Source organism: Mirounga leonina, unplaced genomic scaffold, assembly GCF_011800145.1.
Source record: "Mirounga leonina isolate KUSES-001 unplaced genomic scaffold, KU_Mleo_1.0 Mir_178, whole genome shotgun sequence".
Classification (NCBI taxonomy): domain Eukaryota; kingdom Metazoa; phylum Chordata; class Mammalia; order Carnivora; family Phocidae; genus Mirounga; species Mirounga leonina.
Genome location: NW_023270464.1, coordinates 23,870,752 through 23,880,064, shown reverse-complemented (window position 1 = coordinate 23,880,064; position 9,313 = coordinate 23,870,752). Strand labels below are relative to the sequence as shown.

Sequence of the window (9,313 nt, the reverse complement as noted above, 5' to 3'; positions counted from 1 at the left end):
TGCTGCTTGCTGGGTGGTGTCTTTGACCCAGGAATCTCTTGCCTCCTGCCAGAATCCACGAAACAGTACAGATTAATGCATTTGCCTGTAAGGTAAAATTTCAGCTGGAAATAGTGAATGCTACCCAGTGGTAAAGTTAACAAAGAAGCTTGGCTATCTCTGGCTGGGCTCTGGGGGGAAAAAAACAACCCTTGAGAAACCAAAAATTTGGCCCTACAGGGGTTTAGGGTCTGCATTTACAATATCCATGTAATAAAAACCCTCATGTCTAGTCATTGATTTTTCTGTAGCTCATTGAACAAAGCATAAATACATCTGAGTCGTATTCCCACTACCCAGGATTCCCACGATACCCACAGGACCAAAAAGAAAAAAAAAAATCAAGCCCCCTTAAAGATGAAAGCATAGTTAAAAACTTTAGGAAACAATCCACCATAAGCCAGAGCCAGCAGATGCAACGAATAGGATCAGAGCTCCCCACACTTGGGCTAATAAAACAACATGCTGAAAGAGAATGTAAAATTGTATAAAGGCATAAAAGAAGGGAAAAAAACGTAAGAACAGGACTCTGAATAAAGATCAGGCTAGATTCGAAAAGCTTAGATGGAAAAACATAGTCCTTTTTAAAGATTTTATTTATTTATTTGAGAAAGAGTGAGCAAGAGAGCACAAGCAGAGGAAGAGGGAGAAGCAGATTCCCTGCTGAGCAGGGATCCTGACGTGGAGCTCCATCCCAGGACCCTGGGATCATGACCTGAACCAAAGGCAGCCACTCAACCGACTGAGCCATCCAGGTGCCCCTAGGAAAACATAGTTCTTAAAGAAGATAAAACTCAATGGGCAGGTTAAACAGCCAATTAGATAGAACTGAAGAGAAAAGCTAATAAAGTGGAAGATGGATCTGAGGAAATCACCCAGAATGTAGCACAAAACTAGAGTGGAAAAATATGAAAGGGAGATAAAAAGAAACAAAAAATAGAATGACTACGTTTGATATGCATCTAACTGAACTTCTAGAGGGAAAGAATAGAGAATATGGAGAAGAAGCAATAGTTGAAGAGATTTTAGCAAATTTTCTAGAACATTTGAAAGGTGTGTAGTGGAGTCTTCCAGTTGTTCTCCAGTATATGTTCTCCCCTCATCTAATGCAATGGTCCTCAAAGTGAGGTCCCAGAGCAGGCAGCCTCGGCATCACCTGACAACTTGTTAGATATGCAGATTCTCAGCCCCATCCAAGACCTCCTGAATCATACGCTCAGAAGTGGGGCTCAGGAATCTGTTTTAATAAGCTCTCCAGTGATTCTGATCAACACTAAAGTTTGAGAACCACTGGTCTATCATAATGGAATACTGATTTGTTTTTATTTATTTATTTATTTAAGATTTTATTTATTTATTTGACAGAGAGACAGCGAGAACAGGAACACAAGCCGGGGAAATGGGAGAGGGAGAAGCAGGCTTCCTGCTGAGTGGGGAGCCCGATGCAGGGCTCCATCCCAGGACCCTGGGATCATGACCTGAGCCGAAGGCAGATGCTTCACCGACTGAGCCACCCAGGCACCCCAGAAACCTGATTTTTAAAAATGTATTTATCTATTTAAGAGAGAGAGCACAAGAGAGTGTGAGTGGGTGGGGGAAGGGGAGAGGGAGAGAGAGAAAATCTTTTTTTTTTTTTATTTGTCAGAGAGAGAGCAGGAGCAGGGGGAGTGGCAGAGGGAGAAGCAGGTTCCCCGCTGAGCAAGGAGCCCTGACGCTGGACTTGATCCCAGGGTTCTGGAATCATGACCTGAGCCGAAGGCAGACGCTTTACCGACTGAGCCACCCAGGTGTCCCGGGAGAGAGAATCTTAAGCAGGCTCCACACCCAGTGGCATGGAGCCCAACCCAGGGCTCGATCTCATGACCCTGAGATCATGACCTGGGCCCAAATCAAGAGTCAGATGTCTAACTGCTCCTTGTACACACTTCCAACCAATATTTGTATTTTCAGCCCTCTCCCTCCCCTCCTCTGCTGCCTCTGGTCCACTTTCTGAAGTTCTTTGATGTAAATTATCTTGCTTCTTATTAGCTTGTCCCTTTCCCCTGGTTCTCAGGCACTTTTTTTTCGGCCTCCTTTGTTCTGCTTTGGCACTTACCATTGGTCCATGTGTGGTGGGCCATAGCTAGGCCTTCCAGCAGAAAGCCCCTTACCTGGACAAAAGTGAAAAGTTAAGGCACAGGCAAGGGGAGGTTGCAGAAGTTGGACACACCAAGAATTTCAAGACCCTGAACCTGAGCGCAGACTCAGGACCCCCATGACCCAAGCTGTTTCCAGGTGCTAACACGGATGCTTCAGCAGAGGTGGAATTAAAACCTGGGAGCTTTATTTTGAAGCTCCTCGGGCCTGTTGACCATAGTCGCCACCTCCCCGAGCATCCCCGTATGAAGACCAGAAGGAAAAAACTGGGAATTCACACTCACTAATATGGCTCCTTTGTCTGAGTCAGGCGTTGGCAAACTCCTTTTTGTAAAGGGCCAGAGAGCCAATAATTTGAGTTTTGCAGGCCATCGGGTTTTATCTCCTTGTCGCTATTCACCTTTGCCTCTGTAGCAGGAAAGTAGCCATAATCAACACATAAATAAATGGATATGGCAGCTCTCCAATAAAACTTCATTTACAAAAACAGTGGGACAGATTTGGCCCATTGACTGTAGATAACTGACCCCTGGTCTAAGTTATTTTCAGAACTTTTCATGTTCGATAAAGATTGTAAGAGAGGGCGCCTGGGTGGCTCAGTCGTTGGGCATCTGCCTTCGGCTCGGGTCATGATCCCGGGGTCCTGGGATCGAGCCCCGCATCGGGCTCCCTGCTCTGCGGGGAGCCTGCTTCTCCCTCTCCCACTCCCCCAGCTTGTGTTCCTGCTCTCGCTATGTCTCTCTCTGTCAAATAAATAAATAAATCTTTAAAAAAAAAAAAAAAAGATTGTAAGAGAATTGCTCAGTATTTGTGGGAATCAGTTGTTTGAAAACGCAGAATTTTGAAGACTTTTAAAAAAATCTTCCGGCTTCTTTGGTTGCTGGCACTGTTAGCTTAATTACTGTTCCTTCATAGATAATCTTTCTCTTCTCCTTGGTTACTTTACAGTTTTGTTCCACTATGTTGAGTTGTGGATTTTGTTTTATTTATCTTGTTTAGAACTCAATATAGTTCTCTCTGAAGATGTGTATCGGTTAGGATTAGATTTAGCTATAACAGAAAAACCTCCCAAAAAGGGACCTGAAACAGGATGAAAGTTTATTTCTCTCTCATGTAAAAGTTAAGGTATTACTGGGGCACCTGGCTGGTTCAGTGTGTAGAGCATGAGACTCCTGATCTCAGGGTAGTGAGGTCAAGCCCCACATTGGGCGTAGAGCTCACTTAAAAAAAAAAAGAAGTCAAGGTATTTATCTTGGTGCTCTGCCATTCAAAACCTCAACTTCATGGTGTAAGATATTGGCATCTACATTCTAAGCAGCAAGATAGAGGAAGGTGAGAATAAGGAAAAAGGCATATGCACTGTGTCTCTCTTACAAGGAAGGTTCTCAGAGGCTGCTACATTAACTTCTTTTTTTTAAAGACACATTTATTCAGCGTCATGATCAGACTATTACATTTAGGAATCAACAGCATGGGTGCAAAAAAAAAAAAAAACTACATTAAAACCCTTTGTTGGAATGCTTTACACTTCCCACAGAACAGAAACTAAAATAACCTGTTATACAATTAGTCACAAATACAGTCCTCGAGTTTTTTGCCCATACACATGAGTATTGTCTAAAACATGTCTTCTCTGTAGCAGCTTACATTTTCTTTTTATATCCATCCCATTGAACAGAACTTACATGGCCACACCAAAATATAAGAAAGTCACATGCCCAACTAAAAATCAGGATTCTACGGGACCCCTGGCTGGCTCAGTCGGTTAAGTGTCCAACTCTTGATCTCAGCTCAGGTCTTGATCTCAGGGTCATGAGTTCAAGCCACGTGTTGGGCTCCACGCTGGGTGCGAATGCGAAGCCTACTTAAAAAAATAAAAAAGCCGCACACATGCACACATAGCTTACAGTCAGTTGTTTAAAACTAAATGGTGTTTGTTCTTTCTTACGTTTTCTTGATATTAATAGTAATACATACTTGTTTTTTAAAACACATATCATTTAGAAATGTGTAAAGCAGAAGATAAAAGTTTCCCAGTAGTCCCTACATCCCCAAAGGCAACTATTGTTAACCATATCTTGATATGTTTACACAAATTTTTCTATTTAAGTATAAAAGGTCCTGGTTTGATTCCTGTAACAAAGGCCAAAATAACAGGGCTTTAAACAAAATCGATGCTTATCTCTCATTCATGTAATGATCTAGAAGCAGTCCAGAGCTAATATTGTGGTCCCACAGTGCTGGGATCCTAGGTCCCTTTGCTACCATTGTCCTGTCATTCTCAACACATAGTTTTTTGTTTGTTTGTTTGTTTTTTTAATGTTTTATTTATTCATTTGAGACACAGAGATATAGAGAGAGAGAGAGAGCATGAGCAGGGAGAGAGGCAGAGGGAGAGGGAGAAGTAGGCTCCCCGCTGAGCAGGGAGCCCGATGCGGGGCTCGATCCCAGGACCCTGGGATCATGACCCCAGCCGAAGGCAGGCGCTTAACCATCTGAGCCACCCGGGCGCCCCTTAACACATAGTTTTTTGTTTGGTTGGGTTTTTTTAAAGATTTTATTTATTTATTTGAGAGAGCAAGAATGAGAGCGAGCACATGAGAGGGGGGAGGGTCAGAGGGAGAAGCAGACTCCCCGCTGAGCAGGGAGCGCGACGCGGGACTCGATCCAGGGACTCCAGGATCATGACCCGAGCCGAAGGCAGTCGCCCAACCAACTGAGCCACCCAGGCTCCCCTCAACACATAGTTTTCATCTCATGGCCTAAGATAGCAGCTGCTCCTGATCTAGTTACACATCCATATTCCAGCCAGCAAGCAGGAGAGAAGAGGAAACAGACAACTCCCCTTTTTCATGCAACTGCCGGAGAAAGTTGCCTATACTACTTCTGCTCACACCCTATAGAATGGAACATAATCACATGACCATACCTATTTGCAAGGGAGAGTGGGAAATGAAGTCTTTAGCTGGCTTTAGCTGGGCAGTGATGTACCCAGCTAAAACTCCGGGTTTCCTTTAATAAAGGAAGGAGGAGAGAATGAGTATGGGGTCACAGCTAGCAATCTCTACTACAGAATATTTAAATATATATATTTAAAAACATTTTTATTTCCAGAAAAAAGGAATCTATACATATTTATCATCTCTGCCTTAATTATGATTTTAGAGTCAAGGATCACCAGAGATTTGGGGAAAGCCTCTAGATGGAGGTCACAATGAACCAAAAAAAATGAACTCAGACAAAACAGAGGCAGACAATGTAAGGAGTAGAAGAAAATGTAAAAACAGAAATAACCTGTAATTAATAGCTCATCCATGCAATGAGTACAGGATGCTATTAAAAAAGAAATATTCAGGGGCACCTGGGTGGCTTAGTCATTAAGCGTCTGCCTTCGGCTCAGGTCATGATCCCGGGGTTCTGGAATCGAGCCCCGCATCGGGCTCCCTGCTCAGCAGGGAGCCTGCTTCTCCCTCTCCCACTCCCCCTGCTTGTGTTCCCTCTCTTGCTGTCTTTCTCTCTGTCAAATAAATAAATAAAATCTTTAAAAAAAATAAATAAAAAAGAAGTATTCAGGGGCACCTGGGTGGCTCATTTGTTAAGTGTCTGCCTTCGGCTCAGGTCATGATCCCAGGGTCCTGGGATTGAGTCGCAGGTCGGGCTCCCTGCTCAGCAGGGAGTCTTCTTCTCCCTCCCCCTCTGCCCCTCCACCCACCCCCAATCATTCTCTCTCTCTCTTCTCTCAAATAAATATAAAATCTTAAAAAAAAAAAAAAAGGAACATTCAGAAACCAGGAAAAAGCTCTTAGAAGTTAAAAATATAGCAGAAATAAAAGTTCAATTAGCAGAGTCAAAGGATAAAGTTGAGAAAATGTATCAGGAAACAGAGCAACAAAAAAAGAAAAAGAAATAGAAAATAGAAGAGAAAATATATGAAAATTAGAAGAGCATTTTTTTAAGAAGAACAATTTAGAAGATCTATTAACTGAGAGATTTTCCAGAAAGAGCAAAGTAAATGAGAAGAAAATTATCCAAAAATAAGATGATTTTGGGGGTGCCTGGGTGGTTAAGTGGCTGACTCTGGATTTCAGCTCAGGTCATGACCTCAGGGTCCTGGGATGGAACCCCGGGTTGGGCTCCACACTCAGCGGGGAGTCTGCTTGAGGATTCTCTCTCCCTCTGCCCCTCCCCTTGCTCATAAGCAGGTGCTCTCTCTCTAAAATAAATAAATCTTTAAAAAAAAAAGACAATTTTTCAGAACTGAAGGACACAAGTGTCCAGTTTGTAGACACATATCACTGCCCAGACAGTGGACAACAACAAAAACCCCATACCAAGGCATATCATTGTAAAACATCAGAACATTAAGCCTTCAGAGAACGAGGGTGACAAAATAAAAATAAACAATAAGGGCCCTCAAAAACCGGGTCACCCACAAAGGAAAGAGAATGTGAATGGCCTTCTCATTAGCAATGTGAGAAGTGAGAAAACAGTGAAGCAATGTGTTCACAGATCTAAGTGAACAGGATTTCCAATGAAGAAGACTATTCTTAGCCAGACTATCAATCAAATATGAGCGTAAAATAAACACACACACACACACACACACAGTTGCATGGGTTTTATGTTTTATGTACTCTTTTTTTTCTCAGGAAACTAGTGGGGACTGTTCTCCACTACAGTGAAGGAGTACATGAAGTGCGAGCACAACGGGGGATGCAGGAAGCAGGTTAGAGGATGGGGGATGAAGGGACCCTCAGGATGATGGTGGGGGCAGCAGTCGGCCCCACAGAGCGACCGGTCCGGGTGGAGCAAGAAGTCCAAGTGCTCTAGGAGAGAAGATCCCCCCAGACTGACCATTCATAGACTCAGCCATGTCTTCCACTATTCTGTTGGAGAGCTGGAAGAAGGATTTGTAATGGGTTGAGAGAAATGTAAGCAAATAAAAATCAGAGGCAGTAATTAACTCCTCCTACCCCCGCAACTGTAGAAAAATGGAACTATAGTATGCTATGTAAGCACTTACTACTGACTTACCAAAAATTATCATATAACCACACTGAAAGAATGGGAACAGGGAAGATCATACTTTTGTTGAGGATACAAAATAGCCAGAGCGTCCTTTTCCATCATAGAAAATGAATAGTCAATATCTAAAACTGAAAAAAAAAATCACAAAACAGCAGGACAAGCTTATTTATAGAGGGAAATGGGAATTACTTCTTTTTAAAATTATAGGCTTTGGGGCACCTGGGTGGCTCAGTTGTTAAGCGTCTGCCTTCGTCTGCCTTCGGCTCAGGTCATGATCCCAAGATCCTGGGACTGAGCCCCGCATCAGCCTCCCTGCTCAGTGGGAAGCCTGCTTCTCCCTCTCCCACTCCCCCTGTTTGTGTTCCCTGTCTCTCTGTCAAATAAATAAGTAAAATCTTAAAAAAAAATAAAATTATAGGCCTTGTAAAACTATTGACAATTTGCATGTATTTATTTGATTAAAAAATTGAAAATGATCAGGCTAACTATAATAAGAACAGAAATGGACTGAATATCTTCCAAATCATAGGCCCTGTAAAACTATTGTTAAATACTTCGCATGTATTTATTTGATTAAAAAATTGAGAATGATCAGGCTAACCATAATAAGAATAGAAATGGAATGAATATCTTCCAAATCAGATCGGGGAAATGTGGAAATAAAAACCAGTCATTCACTGCAATAAAATGCAGGCATGGTAGATAAATGCACTGGTGAGTCGCTGGATGAATATGGTGGAGTTAGCTCATTACCCATTCCTGTGTCCTCCTGGGCCTTCCTGTATTTCAGAAGCTGGGATTCTGGGTGCAATTTTGGCTCTTCCAATCACACTTTCTCTTATTTGATTTGTAAGGTGGAAGAGAAGCAGAGCCTGGGGGTGTGCTATTCCTGTGGGTGAGGACTGCTGTGGATGTGTCTGATTTCTCTGTGGTGGCTTCTTATCATGACACTAGCCATCCAGTTCAGGAGCTGGCAAGTGCAGCCACAACTTTCCCGTTTAAGAAGTGGCTTCCAGATTTCAGAAGGGGCAGTGGCTCTTTTGGTGGCCTGGTTCGGCCGCATGCCTCTCAAAGTCACTCCTGAAGGTTCAGCCTAGAATCTGCTTCTTCTGCCCTCCAGAGAAGCCCTTTAGCCATTTTATACCCTATAATAAATCCTTTTGTACTTAAACTATCTAGAATGAATTCTGTTCTCTGAAACTGAACCCAGAGGATATAACAGGAATGCAGAAAATAAAATATAAAAAAAAGTGTGAAAAATACCCCAAAATACAACAGAAGAATTCAATGACAATGAGAATTAATCCAATTATAATTAATAAAACAAGCTTAACTCTAGCTAATAGAGATATACTCTCATATTAAAATTTAAAAATCCAGCTATATGCTATGAGACACTATGAGACACATGAAAAACAATGAAATACTACATAGTAGTTAATCATACCTACAGATGAATCTCCAAAACGTAACAGGAAATGAGAAAAGTTGCAAAAGATTATTCAGCATGACGTCGTTTTCGCAAACCTGAAAAACAAAAATTGGTATTCTATACAGTTGGCAGATCCATACATCATACATAATAAAACTATAAAAACACGAGTAGGAATGATATGCACCCACTTGAGCCCAGTGATTGGGAGGAAGGAGAAATAAGGGTAGGGCTCTAGTTAGGTCTAATTTTATATTTCTTTAGTGAGTACCAAGTAAATGAAGCAAAACGCTTTATGTTTACTCTTGAGTGGGGGGCGTGGGTGTCATCAGTATAATTTTCTGGACTCGTCCGCGTGTCTGGTGTTGCCTAGTTGACAAAACACAGCCCCACTCTCGGCGCGGTCCAGGCGCCGTCGTCCGGGAGCAGCTCCCGGGCTGCAGAAGTTGGGGCGACAGCGGGGAGACGGGCCCCTGGCTGGAGCCGGCGTCTGCGGAGGCCCGGGGGGGCCTCGAGAAGCACCTGGAAGAGGGGCCGGGCTGGGGAGCGCAGAGCTCGCACCGGGGCGGGGGTGGCGGCTCCAGGGTGCGCACATCACGAGGTGGTTTTTGAAAAACTGAGCTGCAGATTTGGCAGCTCCGGCGGCGCGGGCCGGGCGGCCCGTGAGCGGAGCCCCCC

At 43.3% G+C, this 9,313-nt stretch overlaps 1 long non-coding RNA gene across 3 annotated transcripts; it reads right to left on the bottom strand.

Moving 5' to 3' along the window:
- Nucleotides 1-6,820: 6,820 nt before the first annotated feature.
- Nucleotides 6,821-9,298, bottom strand: LOC118023200. 3 transcript variants are annotated; one of them, XR_004682687.1, is made up of 3 exons: nucleotides 9,158-9,298; nucleotides 8,651-8,730; nucleotides 6,821-7,331 (listed from the first exon to the last, which is right to left on the bottom strand). It is a non-coding gene; the product is annotated as an uncharacterized LOC118023200 (long non-coding RNA). The 3 variants fall into 3 exon arrangements; XR_004682686.1 differs by lacking the exon at nucleotides 9,158-9,298 and adding an exon at nucleotides 8,907-9,151; XR_004682688.1 differs by lacking the exon at nucleotides 9,158-9,298 and adding an exon at nucleotides 8,939-9,151.
- Nucleotides 9,299-9,313: the final 15 nt, after the last annotated feature.